A 16,715-nucleotide genomic window follows, 5' to 3' on the forward strand; every position below is an offset into this window, starting at 1 on the left:
AGGGTGGTGATTTACTTTTAAGTTTATTCCACACTTTGCAGAAATTTTGGGGGTGTTTGGGGACCTCTCAAAGAAAGATTCTGAGTTTCAATCTGATTCCCAGTAAGATTCTGACTTCACCAAAATAAAGCAACTAATTGCCAGTGCAGGTTAGGGTGACCAGACAGCAAGTGTGAAAAATTGAGACAGGGGATGGGAGGTAATAGGTGCTTATAGCAGAAAAAGGCCCAAATATCAGGACTGTCCCTATAAAATAGGGACATCTGGTCACCCTAGTGCATATCCACTGCCCAGTTATGAGAGGAAGAATGGTCCAGTGGGTATGTCACTGGCTGGAAACCTGGATTCAATTCCCTGCTCCATTACAGACTTCGTGTGTATCCTTGGCCAAATCATTTAGTCTCTCTGTGCCCTAGTTTGCCATCTGTAAACAGGGCATAACAGCACCTTTCTATTGTGTGGAGGTGTTGTAAAAATACATTGAAGACTGTGAGGTGCTCAGATATGGGGGCCGTGGAAGTAGTGGGGAGAAGTGAGTTTTCACCCATGAAAGCTTATGCCCAAATAAATCTATTAGTCTTTAAGGTGCCATCAGACTCCTCATTGTTTTTTTTGGAAGCAGTACAGTCACACATAAGAAATGTTCAGGTGAGGATCTGGGTCTGTGTCCCTGCAAGAAGGGAAGTCAGGGTTTTCTACATCGAAGTCTCTCACATCCACAGAAATAAACTGCACAGACTGAAAGAGAGATATAGGCAATGTTGTCTCACAAGGAGCACCTCCATCAACGCGCACAGGACAAAAAGTTACAATGTTATCTAACCACAAGCCTTTGGAGACCATCATAAAAAACCTCTTGTAGCAGCACCACCGAAGCTATGAATGAAATTGCACCAGCAGAAAATATGACTGTGATTAAACACAAACCTAGAAGGGATATGCCAGTCACTAGTATCTTAAGCAGATTATTTCTGACAGAGCATGACAATATGGAGGAGACTTTTGAGCATACATTCACATTGTCATATCCAGTTTACCTGTATTGGACAAGAAAATGACAGCAATCAGGGTTGCAACGGTTTGCTAGTTGTCTACAGTGTTGGAAATTCTTTGCTAAGTAGCCAAAATAAAAATGTTTGTGTCTCTATAAAGCAAAAGAGTTCTGGACATTCTGTGAGGAATGAACAGGAGCCCATCTGTGAAAGTGAAAGGCATGATGTTCCATAATAACTAAAATTTGGAATAATAAATATAATTCATTCGCGGCACGTCGAAAGCAGAATAGGTCATGCGAAGGACCGAATATTGCTGGTTTGACCCAATATCAACACACCAGTCAAAGAAGAACACATTCACCAGTCCAGATATTACAATAACACAATCCCCCTACCTTTTTCTACAGGTAGAAGAAAGAGCATACATTCATAACCCTGATGGTCAGCAACAACCTGGCATCGTCAAAGCCAAACTACTCACACCAAGATCCTATCTTGCACGCACTGACGGCAGAGGAAAATTGGGACATAGCTGGAGAAATTTGTTCTTATCGCAAGTTTACCTCAGCTTGACTGATTCCAGTTCTGACACAGTAAGTTCTATTCCCAGGCCAGACGACAGTTTTGTTCAACCGGAAGACTTTACCCCTGGCCACACATAACATTTTATAGCCAGAATCCACAGAAAATTTGAAAGACACTAACTATTAATGTGCTGCCCTGACTGGCAATGTAAAACCATGTATTGGTAATAAATTATCAATATTTATTAAGGAATTCCCATGTGAGTAATGTGGGTTGTGGCAGCAATGTTTTGAAATATTGGGTTATAGCAAATTTCAAAAATCTAGTAACAATAAACTTGATGGGCTAGATTCTCACTACCACTGAGATCCGCTAATGCAAGGGAGACAGAGACCATTAGGGAACTGGTTATGGCTCCCTGATTCTGTAATTGTGATTCTATCACCGCAGCCCTTGCCTCAGTATTAGTTAGAAAGGCCTAGGGCTGCTCTCAATTACTTCAGCTGTGAATGGTCCCTATGAGACTATGCACCAGCTGAGAATTGGCTAAGCAGACCAGTGAACCATCCTGCAGAAGCATGACTCTCCCTGTCCCTAACACATCCTCTATGCTGGAGCGAAGAGGCAGCTGATGCAGCTTTACACCAACAGAGACTGTTCCTGCCTGCGAGGGTGGGAGGGGAGAATGACAATTATGGCATACTACAATTACAGTTATGGCCATATTCCGGCTCCTTTGCGCCACTCACATTCCCATATTGCAAGATCCGATCTGATAGATTCTCTTTATCTTCAAATAGAAGGGTGTGAAACATTACTGGGAAGTCAGCAGATGGTGCTGTTACAGACACCATTATATGTTCTGTTTGACTGAATACAGAACCAGTTAGTTAATGGAGAAATGCATAGTGTCAGCTGTGATGCAGTTCTTTTTTCAATAAGGTCACCTGCAAAAATTTGTTCTACCTGAATCTGGGTGTCAAGAATCCTTTTCTTAGAAATAGAAGCTGCTGAAGGTTACAGTCCTGTAGCAAACAAAACATTACATGGCGCCATAATATTAGCGTACTTCATGTTTGTCAAGAAATTCTAGAATTCATTTTTACATGTGCAGTCATTCTTTGCCATTTACAACAAAGGTTCTAAAAATTCTTCATTTTGACTAGAAATGCCAGAGAAGTAAATTACCAGCAATTCCATCAGGTGAAGATACTGTATACCTACGCAGCACTTTATATTTTTGGCAAGGTATGCGTCATTTCATTATTTCAATGCCTCACACGGGTAAGTGACCCAAAATAAACAAAAACAGCTAGCATTCACTTTAAAGAGTGATACATTATTTTATTAGCTGAGAAAAGCTACTGATATTTTATGTGGCAGTTTTCCCAACCCAAATAAAAACATAAATTGGAGTAAATCTATACATGACCATATTTGGATATGTACAAACTGCTCCTGTTCACCTATACTCAAGTTACATGCAAATTATTCAACACATCCTAGAGTGGAAATAGCACCTGGATTCATACAAACTGCACATAAGAAAAGAAAAGGCTGGATTCATAAAATGGAGGAGTGACTGTCACAGTTCTGCTGCACTTTTGTCAGCGTGTGTACGTGCATGAGTGATAATCTCCAGTTTAAAAATGGTGTTGCACCATGAACAGAGACTCCATTACATTGGTGTGAGTATTAAACATAGCACCGTGGACTTCTGCGTTTTTTCTACCACTTTGAAATCAAAGTTTCTTCCTTTCACATGTCACAGCCTCCACAAAAGCCTCTTACTCTACATCCTCTAGCAAAGGTTCCAGCACCACCCGCCCATAGCTGTATTTGTTTTACAGTACTAAAAGAGAAGTTTATTTTTGTCAGTAATTCTATATAAATTCTAAGACAAACAGGAAACAGAGGATGGTGATGTCATTTTAAGTCGCTTTTTGGGAACAAGCACATTTTAAAAGAAAGCCCTGTACAATACTTCTAATATCCCAAAAGACAAGGCAGAAACCAAAAGGAGATTTTACATTTGAATATAAAGAAAAGACGACTTTTCAGTCTTGCACAGGTCTCCTATTGACCCTCATATCCCTTTCGAAAAAATCACAGTTTTACAGGATTCCAGCTGTTGCACATGTTCATATAATTGCAATTCTCAAATCCCTATTAGAAGATCAAACAGAGACATGACCATCTGGTGGCTTGTGGAGGTTCTGGGAACCTGCAATAGCTTCTGTAAACTTAAAAGTTCAACTTGCAGCCCAGCAGAGTCTCTCTTGGGGTCCAGTGCGAACCCCCACCCCTCTGCCCCTGCACATAGTATTAGAGCAAGCTGAAATTTTTCAAATGCAAAATTTTTTTGGTCAAAACAACAACTTTTTTTTTTTTCACCAAAATGAAAATTTAATTTTTTTAAAAAATATTTCTCCATATTTTTTTCCTTTCCCAACCCTTTTTCAGAAGCAAAATGTAAAAAGAGAGGAAACGGGGGGGGGGGGGAGAATGGAGCAGAAAGGAGGAAAAACCAATAAAATATTTCACATTTTATTTTCTCCGTTTTTCAAACAGCTTTTGATCCTGTTTAATATGGTGCAAGAAAAGTTACCTCTTGTGCAGGAAGTCATTATGCCAATGACACAAAGACATCTCTATGTAATGCAGAAATCTAAGGAGGGTGCCATAACACAGGCGAGGGCTAACCTGCTGACTTCTGCTGCCATAGCTCTATCAGTCTGGAGTGTGAAGAGGTGTGATCCCTGATGGGCATACAGCTGTGCCACAGAACCGTTCATGTAGACACAACCTTAATCCTACCGTTTTACACACCTGTGCTTGGGAAGCATTATGCTTCTTTTCACACCTGCCTTACTGCTTTCAGTTCTACAGCAGAGCAAAACTGTTCTTTTCTTCACCAGGCCCTGTTACGTGGAATTTCACTGTTTAGACACTTCAGTGAAGCCCTGGGTTTAGTTGTTCAAACATGGCACAACATGATTATTCTCTTTTTGCTACACTATGGCTGATGCTCTATGCCACAGCACTGCCAATCTCAGGCTACAGTGAAGATGAACTCCTTCAAAAAGAACAACAACAAAACACATCAGAAACCTAAGATGTCAGACAAATAGCCCCCATCCACACTGCTGAAACAATTTATTTTTCTTCAGTAAGAGGCTCCTAGCCAATTTCAATATAATGCAGAACAGGTTGCTACATAAGTAGTCCAGCAACTTTGCTGGTCTGTCAATAGACAACTCTCTTACGGTCTTCTTTTCCGGCTTGATCCAAAGCCCAATGAATTTGATGGAAATTGACTTCAAAGGCCTTTGTGTATCAGGCCTTTGGAGAGATAATGTGATTTGAACAGTCAGAAATTTGGATCAACTTTGCTGATTACTAGCTCACTTACTTGCAACTGGAAATTCTTCAGTGAAGTACCTCGCTTTCCTCCACCCATTCCCTCACCTATTTCCACACCAGAAACAACAAAGGGATAACAGACAAGAGAACCACTATTCTGGCTTCCACACATTCTTCTCAAAAGTATACCCATGTATCTTTTTGTCTTCAAACTCCTTCCCAAAAATATCATATATGAAAAAGTGTTATGCTTTAGACAAATCTTCAGTTATGTCACTTGCTACAATTTTAATCAATCCATGTTGACATCTCACCTAACATCTTTTGCTATCACATCAAATTCCCACAGTAATGTATAGTATATAAGGCATCCAAAAAGCAACCAAACGTGTTGTTCCTCTACAGAAAATTGTGTCATTGCTTTAAGTTCAGAAGAGGACTCTGTTAGATCACTTCTCGGTTGGAGAAAATGACCTTAAATTCCAACTTGTGTAATATGCCCAAGCACCACTATGCATCTCCACGGTAACATATGTAAGACTGCAATTAGCTACTGACATTTATACAGTTTTTGGTATAGCAAACAATAAATCCACTAACTATGATTTGTTGCTGAGGTTTATGCTGTTTGCTTGATCTGGGGGCTTAGATTTATAATAGAAACAGTTTATTGGCTTCCTTTCTTTGAAATCTTATACAGATTTACAGCCCATTAAGGGTTAATTATTAAATCTCAGAATTAAGTCTGAAATGTGTGAGTAGGTAGAGAATACTTGATATGATTAATCAAATTAGAAAAAAAAATCATTTAACACTTAAAATAAGAATGATATGTATCCTACAATAATCTCAAATCCTGCTCCATCAGTCGATACATGGGACATCATTTAGGATGATCAGATATTTATTAGCATAATAGATCACAAGAGAGGTGTAATTTTCATTGGAGATTCTTCAATAATTTTAAAATACAACAAAAACCATTATGATGATAGCTGGGGAAATAATTTGGGGGCAGATTCGACCACTTTTATTCATGCTGAGTAGTACCTTACTCTGTGAGTAGTCTTACTGATTTCACTGGACAGAAAAGGGTCAATGGGGTAGAATTTGGTCCCTGGTTTAAAAAAAAAGACAAATATCGTTTTATGTCAAAATTAGCCTACAATCATTATAACATTAACAATCCACTAGTCCTGAATGTATGCGCAACTGTTTGTATAATTCCAGAGTGCTCTTTTTCATAAAAATATTATAATGTTAAAAGAGAGAGAGAGAGAGAATGGCAGAAAACAAATTTGCTTCCTATGAACAGCTAAATAACTTCATGCTGGTCTCTCAAATTCAGAGTTTGCAATTCTCACAATTTTATCATAAGCCTCATGATATTTGCTGTTTTTCTGAAAGCCCTTGGGTCATGTGACTAGTGGAGAATCCCAGCTGTTATCATTTATAAAATATTGTTTAAAGGAAGCTTCTAGCCTTCATGGTTACGGAGTAAAGCTGGAAAGTGTGAACCCTCCAGGCTCAGACATTAGAAGGCAAATAAAAAGCTGTATTATTTGTTTGTTTTTAATTCGCATGACTTTGAGGCCTGACCCATAATTTTTGAACATTTGAGGTTGGTAATATTGCAGCTTCTCACTTATAATCACCAGTAGCATACAAGCTCTCCTAAGAAGTCTAACTTTGAGAGTTACTAAGCACCCACAGCTTCTTTTGCAGTCAATGGACATCGTGGGCGAGAAAGATCAGTCAGCATGAGGCCCAAGATCACTTTTAAAAGAGGTGAGAAGGGGGTATCTGGGACCGGGGAGGAAATACAAAATAATTGATGTCAGGCAGAAAGATAAATGAGTGCCACACAGCCAACCCTGCAAGCACTTAAGATGCATTGTTTTTCCTCTTGCAAATAACTGAACTAATGCCACTGAATTCTTCTGTCCAATTAGGTAATTATATGGCCCCATTCCTACAGTGTCTGAATAACTCACAATCATTAATTAATTTACCCTCGCAATATTCTTGTGAGGTAGGGAATATTAGCCCCAGTTCACAGATGGGGAACCGAGGAACAGAAAGATTAAGTGATTTATTCAAATTCACACAGAAAGTCTATGGCAGAACTGGGAACAGGATCCAGATCTGATTCCCAGTCCTTGACCACAGAATAGCTTTGTTACAAGGTGGGACGTGTATGAAGTTGCACAAGAGAATTCAGCATATATAGAGTCTAGCTTTATTACCTTCATCTCTAGCAGTGTTTTCCACCACCCCTAGGTAGCGGCCATATTCTGCCCTTTTGTGTGCTCTTGGTGCCCCCTTTTGTCTGTATTGTCTCCGCATTGTCCCCAGGGCATTGCTTTGTACAGTTTTAAACTCTTCAATTTCTATCTTATGAGGAATCTTTAAAAAATAATAAGAAGAAGAAAACGACTTCCATAGACTCCATAACTGCACAGTGTTGTAGATTTAATAGATATCTTTCTTTCTCCAGTTTTCTCTTATTTTATTATGTTGCTTTTTCACCTATCACTTCCCTTTCAAGGAGAGCCATTTGATTTATGGGCTTCCCTGCCTCTGCTGCCCACCACTGTGGGGTTTTTTTTTGTTTTTCTATTTATTATTTTGTGGTCTATGTATATAAAAATATAAAATGCCCACATATACATTCACACATAAAGGGAGTGTGTGTGTGTTCACACACACACATACATAAACAACATACGAAATTGTAAATGTGGCATTAAAAAGATTTATGGCACTTCGTTTCAGAACTATCACATCAGATTCTGATGTGGTGAAAACATGATTTCTTGAATAGCACAACTGAGTCAGGTAAGAACAAACAACTATCCAAAAAGTCAGACTCTTCCTAGCACAGCCTTTTGGCAGTGTGTTTGAACATAGTTCACTTTTGAGGTGGGAGTGTTGCTTTAACCGCCTGCTAGCCAAACAAAAATAGCAAGATACACAGTAATGAATTAATTTAGTTTAAATTGTTTAATTATTAATTTGAATTTCAAACATGGCTGAGCATGACAGAAACACAACAGCAAAGCAAAATGAAGAGTATGATCTGCATGGCTGCAGCTCTGTAGAGTACTCTCATCAAACAGAAATGTTAGGAGTTTCAAAATACGGAACCTGTAGCGGGCCAGGTAGGGAAAAGGTTACAAACAAAAGTTTGGTGTGTCTTATCTACACCCAGCTGTGGGAATGGAAGAGGAAATTATATTATCACTTTTTATCCAGGCTTTAACATGTCTGAACCTATTCCTCACGTTCTGAGAACATACACAGGAATGTATATTCACATTCAGATTCCACTCCAGTTTCTGAAGTTTGCCCATTGTATACTTTTCCCAGCAGAACATTTGACTTTACAAAATGTATTGAAAGTAATCTTCTATTTTTAAAGAAAACGACTCCCCCTAACCAAGCCATAAAACTAGTCAGAGCTTTGTTAAGTTCTTTATTAGTGCCTAGCAAAAATGTTGCGTGTGACAGCTAAAAAATTGTATAGCTAAAAGAGAGGGGGAAAAAATCTGTGCAATCATTTGTGTATATATTGGAATGAAATTTTTTGGCCAAATGTGTTAATGAATTTTTCATGTCCCCACTAGAATACCTTTCACTTGACAGGGTTTAGTAAATACCAAACTCTTATTTATTCTTTTTTGTCAAATATCTCTTGTACCTTCTATACAAATTCAATGTGGGTGTATACAAAACACATATTAAAATAATTTCTGTCTATCCTTCTTGCTGAAATGCAGGATAGCGATGTGTCATTCAGTGGCTCTAAGTGTGAGCATAACATGGAGGCTTCTATGCTGCAATAAACTAAAACAGTGCATCCAGAAAACAAAGTCTATAATCTCCAGAATAATAAAAGTACTTGTTTTGGAACCATTTATAAAATCTGCTGCTTAATTTGATGAACAACATTGTGCCCAACTATAAAATTAACTCAAACACTAAGCACTAGAAAAAAGGACTAACATCTGAAAGGTACAAAAAATTACAATGATTATCATAACATTGGTCAGGAGTGCTTCAGACACTACTGAAATATTGCACAGGGGAGATAAGACAGCTGAAGGTAGCACAGTGACGTTAATTACGTTCTGTTTTTACAAAACTGTTTCACCCTGTAGAGCAAATTATTTGTTCTTAGAAAAAAATACAAATGTTACCTATGTGTAACACAGCAGTCCCATTTATTTGATCCTCTTCCTTAAACTTGTTTTCAAGTGGACAATGCCTGCACTGGTGGGTTTTTTTAGACTCATCATAATAGGTTTTTTTTTTAATGGACCATAATGTGTTTCAGGCACAATGGATAAAGATATTATTAATTTATTCCTTTGCTTTCAGGAAATGTACCCTGACATTTCTCCATCCAACAACAAAAATGTAGAAAATGCTAACACAGGGGATAGGGTACTTCCAAAGGAAAAGGTGTAGCTATAGTTTGGACTGCCAGTTTATTTTGGTAAGAGCTGTATTCTGGAATATTTTTATATTACCAAGAAACATTTTTGCTGGAAGTTTTAACGGGAAAAAAATGGCAGTATTTGATTGCTTGCTAAATCTACTTCACATTTAATTAATTTGTGCAAGTTTTCTAGAATACATGTTCTTCTTGTCCCCCACAGAAATGCAAAGTGTGCATCTATGAGGGAATGATTTAAAAAAATAATATGGTGGGGTCTTTAAAAATGCTCAGCATTAGTTTAACTCTGCTCCTACTAAACTCAATGGGAAAACTCTTGCTGACTTCAATGGGATTACTCATGCAATTGAAAAAAGAACAGGAGTACTTGTGGCACCTTAGAGACTAACAAATTTATTTCAGCATGAGCTTTCGAGAGCTACAGCTCACTTCTTCGGATGCACAGAATGGAACACACAGACAGGAGATATTTATACATACAGAAAACATGAATGGTATGCTGGTATGCATATTTCCACCTTTTCATGTTCTCTGTATGTATAAATATCTCCTGTCTGTGTGTTCCATTCTATGCATCCGAAGAAGTGAGCTGTAGCTCACGAAAGCTCGTGCTGAAATAAATTTGTTAGTCTCTGAGGTGCCACAAGTACCCCTGTTCTTTTTGCGGATACAGACAGGAGGTCGACAACCACGATTTGGGATTTATGGATGTTGGTAGGTGTTTGGCGCGTGCCTGGGACGCGGCCCAGGCCTGATGTCGAACGGCCCTTGCGGATTCCTTTGGTTGGTAGGGTCGACGGTGCCGGTCTTGGTGGCGGCGTTGTCGGTGAGCCGGCGGCAGGGGTCGTGCCGGGCAAATCCAACTTAGATGAGCTCTCTGGCTGCGTGCCGTTGGCACGGAGAGCAGCAGGAGCAGGAGGCTCAACCACGGCGCGTGCCGGGGAGCGCCCAGGCATCGGGATTCGACGGCCCTCGCGGACCGGGATCGAACGGTGCCGGCGTTGTCGGTCTGTGCGTGCAGGTGTCGTGTCGGCCGACACAATCCAACTTAGATGAGCCTCTGGCTGCGGTGCCGTTGGCACGGAAGCAGCAGGAGCAGGAGGCTCAACCACGGCGCGTGCCGGGGAACGGCCAGGCACTGGATTCGACGGCCCTTGCGGGACCGGATCAACGGTGCCGGCGTTGTCGGTGCTGCGGCAGGTGTCGGTGCCGGTGATCCGACTTAGACGAGCTCACTGGCTGCGGTGCAGTTGGCACGGAAGCAGCAGGAGCGGGAGGCTCAACCACGGCGAATGCCGGGAGCAAGGCAGGCACTGGAATCAACGCCCGGCGGAACCGGAATCAACAGTGCGGTGTCTCACCGTCTCTGCAGGTGTTGGTGCCAGGCGATCCGACTGAATGAGCTCTCTGCTGTGGTGCAGTTGGCACAGAAGCAGCAGGAGCCTGGAGTTCAACCACAGCGGCTGCCGGGAGAGCTGTCAGGCACTGGCAGGAAGAGTCGTGGGCTTCCGCAACCTCAGAGAGAGGGAGCGGTGCCGAGGTCGACTTCGGTGCCAGTAATGGCGCGGTGCCGGGGGGTCCGGTGCCGAGGAGGCGCTTCTGTCCGCCGAGTAGCCACGCTCGCGTGCAGAAGGCGGAGGGGAAATGAAAGTGCCGCTCCGTTTTGTTCTCGCTAAACGCCTGCAAATGGGCACTTAGCTGTGAATGCAGTCCCCCGAGGCACGTAACAGGAGTCGTGTGGATCTCCTCTCAGCAACGGTCTGAGGTGTCCAAGCACAGTCTAAGAACCGGTGAGCCGGCATGGGCTCCGGCACTGGTTGCGGGGAGGGGCTACTCCCCAACCCCGCTAACTATTATAAACTAACTATGCTAGTAAAGAAAAAACGCATAAGTATATACAATAAAAGGATTATAACTAATATACACAAGAACTACGAGTAGCTAGGAAGCGGAGGTCAGCTAAGCTGCGCTCCACTGTTCCAACGACCGACACGGCGGTAAGAAGGAACTGAGGGGCGGCTGGGTCGGCAGGGGTATATATCCGGCACCATAGCGGCGCCACTCCAGGGGTGCCCCTGCCGACCCATCGAGTGTTGCTAGGGTAAAAATCTTCCGACGAACGTGCACGCGGCGCGCACACACCTAACTGGAATGGATATGAGCAAGCACTCGAAGAAGAACCTCAAATTACACATAAGTAACCTCCTCTTCTTCTTCGAGTGATAGTCCCTATTGTATCCCAGCCAGGGTGATTTAGTAAGCAATACTTAAGTAGGTGGAGGATGCGAGGAAATATGATGGAATGGTTGAAAGGAGGACAGCTGCACCAAACGAAACATCCGTTGCAGAGTCTTGCATCAGGGCATAACGTGAAGCGAAGGTATGTATCCAACTCTACGTGGCTGCCCTACATATGTCTGGAAGTGGTATATTGTCCAGGAAGGCTGTAGTTTATTCATGTGCTCTCATGGAATGGGCCCCTCACACCAAGGGGTGGGGACAGTCCCGATAACTGATAGCAGAGTGTAATGCAACCCAAACTCCACTTAGAGATCTTCTGTGGGGAGATCTCCTGCTCTTTAATCTGTTCAACTACAGCGATAAGCAGTCTAGGAGACTTCCTTAATGGTCTTGTCCTGTGCAGGTAGAAGGCCAAGGTCCTGCAGATGTTCAGGGAGCAAAGGTGCTGCTTCTCTACCAAAGTGTGAGGTTTGGAAAGAAAGTAGGTTAGCTGAGATGAAAATGAGATACTATCTTTGGGAGAAATTTGAGGTGCAGACGCAGGGAAACTTTGTTCTTTTTGAATATGGTAATGGAGGGGGTGTCAGCCATCGTGGCCCCCAATTCTCCCACCCTTCTTGTGGAACTAACAGCTACCAGGAAGGTGACCTTCATGGAAAAGAGAGACAGGGAGCCAGAGGTTCAAAGGGTGATTTTATTAATGTTGAGAGGACAAGGCTAAGATCCAACTGGGGAGCAATAGGCTGAACAGGTAGATGAGTTCTAAGACCTTTCCAAAACCTGCTAGTCATTGGGTGAGTAAACACAGAGCGTCCTTCCACAAGGGAGTGGAAAGCAATAATAGCTGTCATGTGCATCTTAATGGAATTGAGTGTGAGCCTTCTAAGTACTCTAAAAGAAGGGAAATGTCCATGCCGTCAGGTGCCAGACCTCCCTGGCTAGCCCAGGAGGCGAAATGCTTCCACTTTGCCTTGAGGTGAAACACTTCACCCAAACCAAAAAGTTCCTGGGGCGCAAGCACCAAACACCAACCTCGCATAGGTGCCGACTCCATCGGTGCTCTGGAGATGGAGCACCCACAGGGAAAAATTAGCAGGTACTCCACACCCACTGGCAGCCAAGCTCCCCCGCCCCCACCCACTCCTCAAGCATGCCGCATCCACTCCTCCCCCTCTCTCCCAGCACTTCCCGTCTCCCTGACGCCTAACAGTTATTTGGCAGTGCTTAGGACTTTCCAGGAGGGATGGGGAGGAGCGGGGACACAGCACGCCCAGGGGAGGAGGTAGAGAAGAGGTAGAGGAGGGGAGCAGGGTGGGGCTGGGGTTGGAAAAGGCAGAGTGGGGAGGGACTTTGGGGAAAGGATGGAAGAGGAGTGGGGCGAGTGCAGTGCAAGGGCGGGAAGAGGCGGGGGCAGGGGAAGGGCCAGGGGTGGGGCGGAAGCAAGCATCCACCAGGCAGGGAGGAAGTTGGCCTGTATCCAACCTCCCCAGTGTCAGAGGAATAAGAGCCACAATGGATATCTGCTTCAGGACTGATGGTTTGCTTGACTTAGGGCAGTGGCTCTCAAACTTTTGTACTGCTGACCCCTTTCACATAGCAAGCTTCTGAGTGCGACCCCCCCCTTATAAATTAAAAACACTTTTTTATATATTTAACACCATTATAAATGCTGGAGCAAAGTGGGGTTTACGGTAGAGGTTGACAGCTCGCAACCCCCCCATAATAACCTTGCAACCCCAACTTTGAGAACCCCTGACTTAAGGGATACTGACTTGGAAGATGTACGTGGCTCAGTGGGATGGGACTCGTGGCTCCGGTTACTTAAGCGACTTCTTGTTGTGCTTGTGAGCCTTGGAACACACTGTTTCTCTGTGGAACTCATGGAAAACTCATCTTCCTTTCTAGGCCTGGAGGAAAACTTACTGCCATGCTTATGCCCTGGCTTCATGACTAGGCCCCGGGCATGGAGTCTGTAGTACTGGTACCTATAGAACTGGACTTGATCTCTGTAGTCAGAGGCGCATTCCTGGGCTTCTCAGACCAATGTACGGGGGTGATTCCCCAACCTGGATTTGATACCGGCCTCATGGGAACATCCATGAGATGCTTCTTGAAGCGGAGAGCTCGGCCTTCTTAGGTGTGGCTTGGAAGGAGAGGCAGATACTGCACCTGGATGCAACATGGGTTTCTCCCAAGCAGTACAGGTGGTGCTTCTCACTGACCGAGAACGAACACGGGCAGGAGGCGCAGATCTTGAACCCAAGCATCTTCAGCATGATCCAGTGCCTAGGCATAAGTGCTAGACCAGGGGAGGAATCAGAGAAATGGAGTCTCCAATGTCTCTTAATTCCTAAAAACTAACACTAAGATTAAAATTACTGAAAAACAACCAAAATTAACTATGTACAATTCTAAAAACAGGTTGTTGTTTTTCTTTAAAGTGCGTCAGAGAAAGACACCAGAAGCTCTGACTCCAACCAGGCAGTAGTGAGATGGAACTGAGGGTGTGGTTGGTTTGCCCCACCCTTTATCATCTCAAATGAAACCATGAGGCGGAGCACGGGTGCATGCGCGGACCAATGGACACCACTACTTTCAAATTCTCTGGAAGCATGGTGCATGAGTATAACCCTCAGTGAAATACAATAGGGATCATCATTTGAAGAACAGAATTTTACTGTATATGAGCTCACTAATGAAGAATCAAGTATGTAAACCGGATGTTGACCATGACCATGTGGTTAGTGAAGACCTGGACAAATCACATTCAACATCATGTGAATTATTCATCACTGAATTGTAGCTGACATGATGATGAACATGATGAGTCCTGAACTACAATAACCACAAAGTTGTGGTCAATATCATGTGAGCTAATTCATTCCTTTACAATGACCTTCAAAAACATTAACATCTTTTCCTGTAGACACGGCATAAATTAAAATCTAAAACTTCAATATCAAAGAGTCCACACAGATCAATGAGATCAACATTGTAGAAGATGTCCATCAGGCTTTTTCAATAAGACCATCATGATTTCCATGGAAGTAATAGATATTGTTTAGACTCCAACTCAATGAACAGGACATGAAACTTTGTGGACCAGACATCCATAACAGCTGTTAATTTTTGTATGCTTTAATTTAAGCTGTTTTAAGCATGGACCAACAAAAAGGTTCCAACCGGAACCATTTTTGCCACATTTTTAGGTAAAAACACTTACCTATACAGCATTTTTTAATTAAAAAGTAAGAAATAACCTATTTAGCTTTGAAGAAAAATGTGGAGCATCTTTAAAGATATTACACTGACACAGAAGAACAATACAATATTAATTCCACCAGGAGCTAATAAGAACATCTAAGAAGAGACATCCGATAAGTGGAGCTTGAAATATTAATCCCTTCCACGAATGCAAAACTGAAATAATGCAAATTTTTCTCCTTTCCCCACTTGTTACTCACTCTCTCTTTGTTTCTCAGTTTTTTTATCTGTAAAATAGGAATTATAATCCCCATTTTACAAGGGTGTTTTGAGAATTAGCTAATGCTTATGTAGTGTTTTGAAGCTTAAAGCTGTATATAAATGCTAAGTATTGCTGTTACTACTATTACTATATCTTTTGGCCCTTGTATATATTTCTTGCACATCCAAAATTTTTCTGGAGATTAATGGGAGTTTTAGATATACAATAAATGTAGAATAGAGAATTTAGGCCTGGGCTACATACAGTTGTTGCACCGGTATAACAATGTCAGTTAGGAGTCTGATTTTTTACTGATATAGTTCTTCCAATACAACCCCTAATGTTGGTGAAGTTATACTAACATAAAGGGAAGGCACCTCGAGAGGTCATCTAGTCCAGTCCCCAGCACTAAGTATTATCTAGACCATCCCTGACAGATGTCTGTCTAACCTTCTCTTGAAAATCTCCAACAATGGAGATTCCACAACCTCCCTAGGCAATTTATTCCAGTGTTAAACACCTTTACAGTTAGGAAGTTTTTCCTAATGTCCAACCTAAACCGCTCTTGCTGCAATTTACGCCCCTCTCAGTCTTCTCTTTTCCAGACTAAACAAACTCAGTTTTTTCAATCTTCCCTTATAGGTCATGTTTTCTAGACCTTTAATCATTTTTGTTGCTCTTCTCTGGACTTTCTTCAATTTGTCCACATCTTTCCTGAAACGTGGCGCCCAGAACTGGATACAATACTCCAGTTGAGGTCTAATCAGCAGAGTAGAGCGGAAGAATTACTTTTCGTGCCTTGCTTACAACACTCCTGCTAATATATCCCAGAATGATGTTCGCTTTTTTTTGCAACAGTGTTACACTGATGGTTCATATTTAGCTTGTGATTCACTATGACTCCCAGATCTCTTTCCACAGTACTCCTTCCTAGGCAGTCATTTCCCATTTATGTGTGTGCAACTGATTGTTCCTTCCTTTGCATTTGTCCTTATTGAATTTCATCCTATTTACTTCAGACCACTTCTCCAGTTTGTCCAGATCATTTTGAATTTTAATCTTATCCTCCAAAGCACTTGTAACGCCTCCCAACTTTGTATTGTCTGCAAACTTCATATTATATTTAGACAAGCCATTATCTGGAAAGTCTGGGACATCTGAGCAGGAAGACTCAGAATTGGCCAATCTCTGAGTAACCTTGAAACCCAATGTAAGGCCTCTGATGTTTCAAACACAAAATGCACATTGCATGCACAGCTACACGACTGCCCAAGGAAAATGCTATTGGCACAATGCATAAGGCGCTAGACTGGATAACCTAAGACTCAAATCACATGAAATCACAGTAACCGGAGGGCAAATTAGACAAATCAATGCTTAAACGCTCTTAAGAAATCAAGCCTTCATATGTTTTTTAAATCCTTTAGGTTTATAATAAATGAAATAAAAAATTTTAAAATAATGAATTTGACTGCCTAATTATGGAATATGAGACTTCCAGCCCGAGGATCTGAACAGACTGAAATCAGGCTACAAGGAATGCCACAAACCCGTCTAGATCGAAGATGAGAACATCAGAAATTGAATAAATTTAGGAAACTATTATATATTCTTTCCCCGATCCGCAATCTCTCGGGTCATTAGTCTCATGAAATAACTTGCAATA

At 41.9% G+C, this 16,715-nt stretch overlaps 1 protein-coding gene across 8 annotated transcripts in view; it reads right to left on the reverse strand.

Annotated features, from left to right (window-relative positions):
- TIAM1 (TIAM Rac1 associated GEF 1) overlaps window positions 1–16,715 on the reverse strand; it is a 273,240-nt gene that overhangs the window by 112,850 nt on the left and 143,675 nt on the right. The window contains exon 2 of one of the 8 annotated variants that reach the window (XM_032798275.2): window positions 7,130–7,289. The exons of the other annotated variants lie outside the window; for them this stretch is intronic. The gene's annotated coding sequence lies outside the window, so the exon portion shown is untranslated. The remainder of the gene's footprint in view (window positions 1–7,129; window positions 7,290–16,715) is intronic. 8 annotated transcript variants of the gene reach the window in all.

The sequence above is a fragment of the Chelonoidis abingdonii genome, chromosome 1 (assembly GCF_003597395.2).
Source record: "Chelonoidis abingdonii isolate Lonesome George chromosome 1, CheloAbing_2.0, whole genome shotgun sequence".
Lineage (NCBI taxonomy): Eukaryota > Metazoa > Chordata > Testudines > Testudinidae > Chelonoidis > Chelonoidis abingdonii.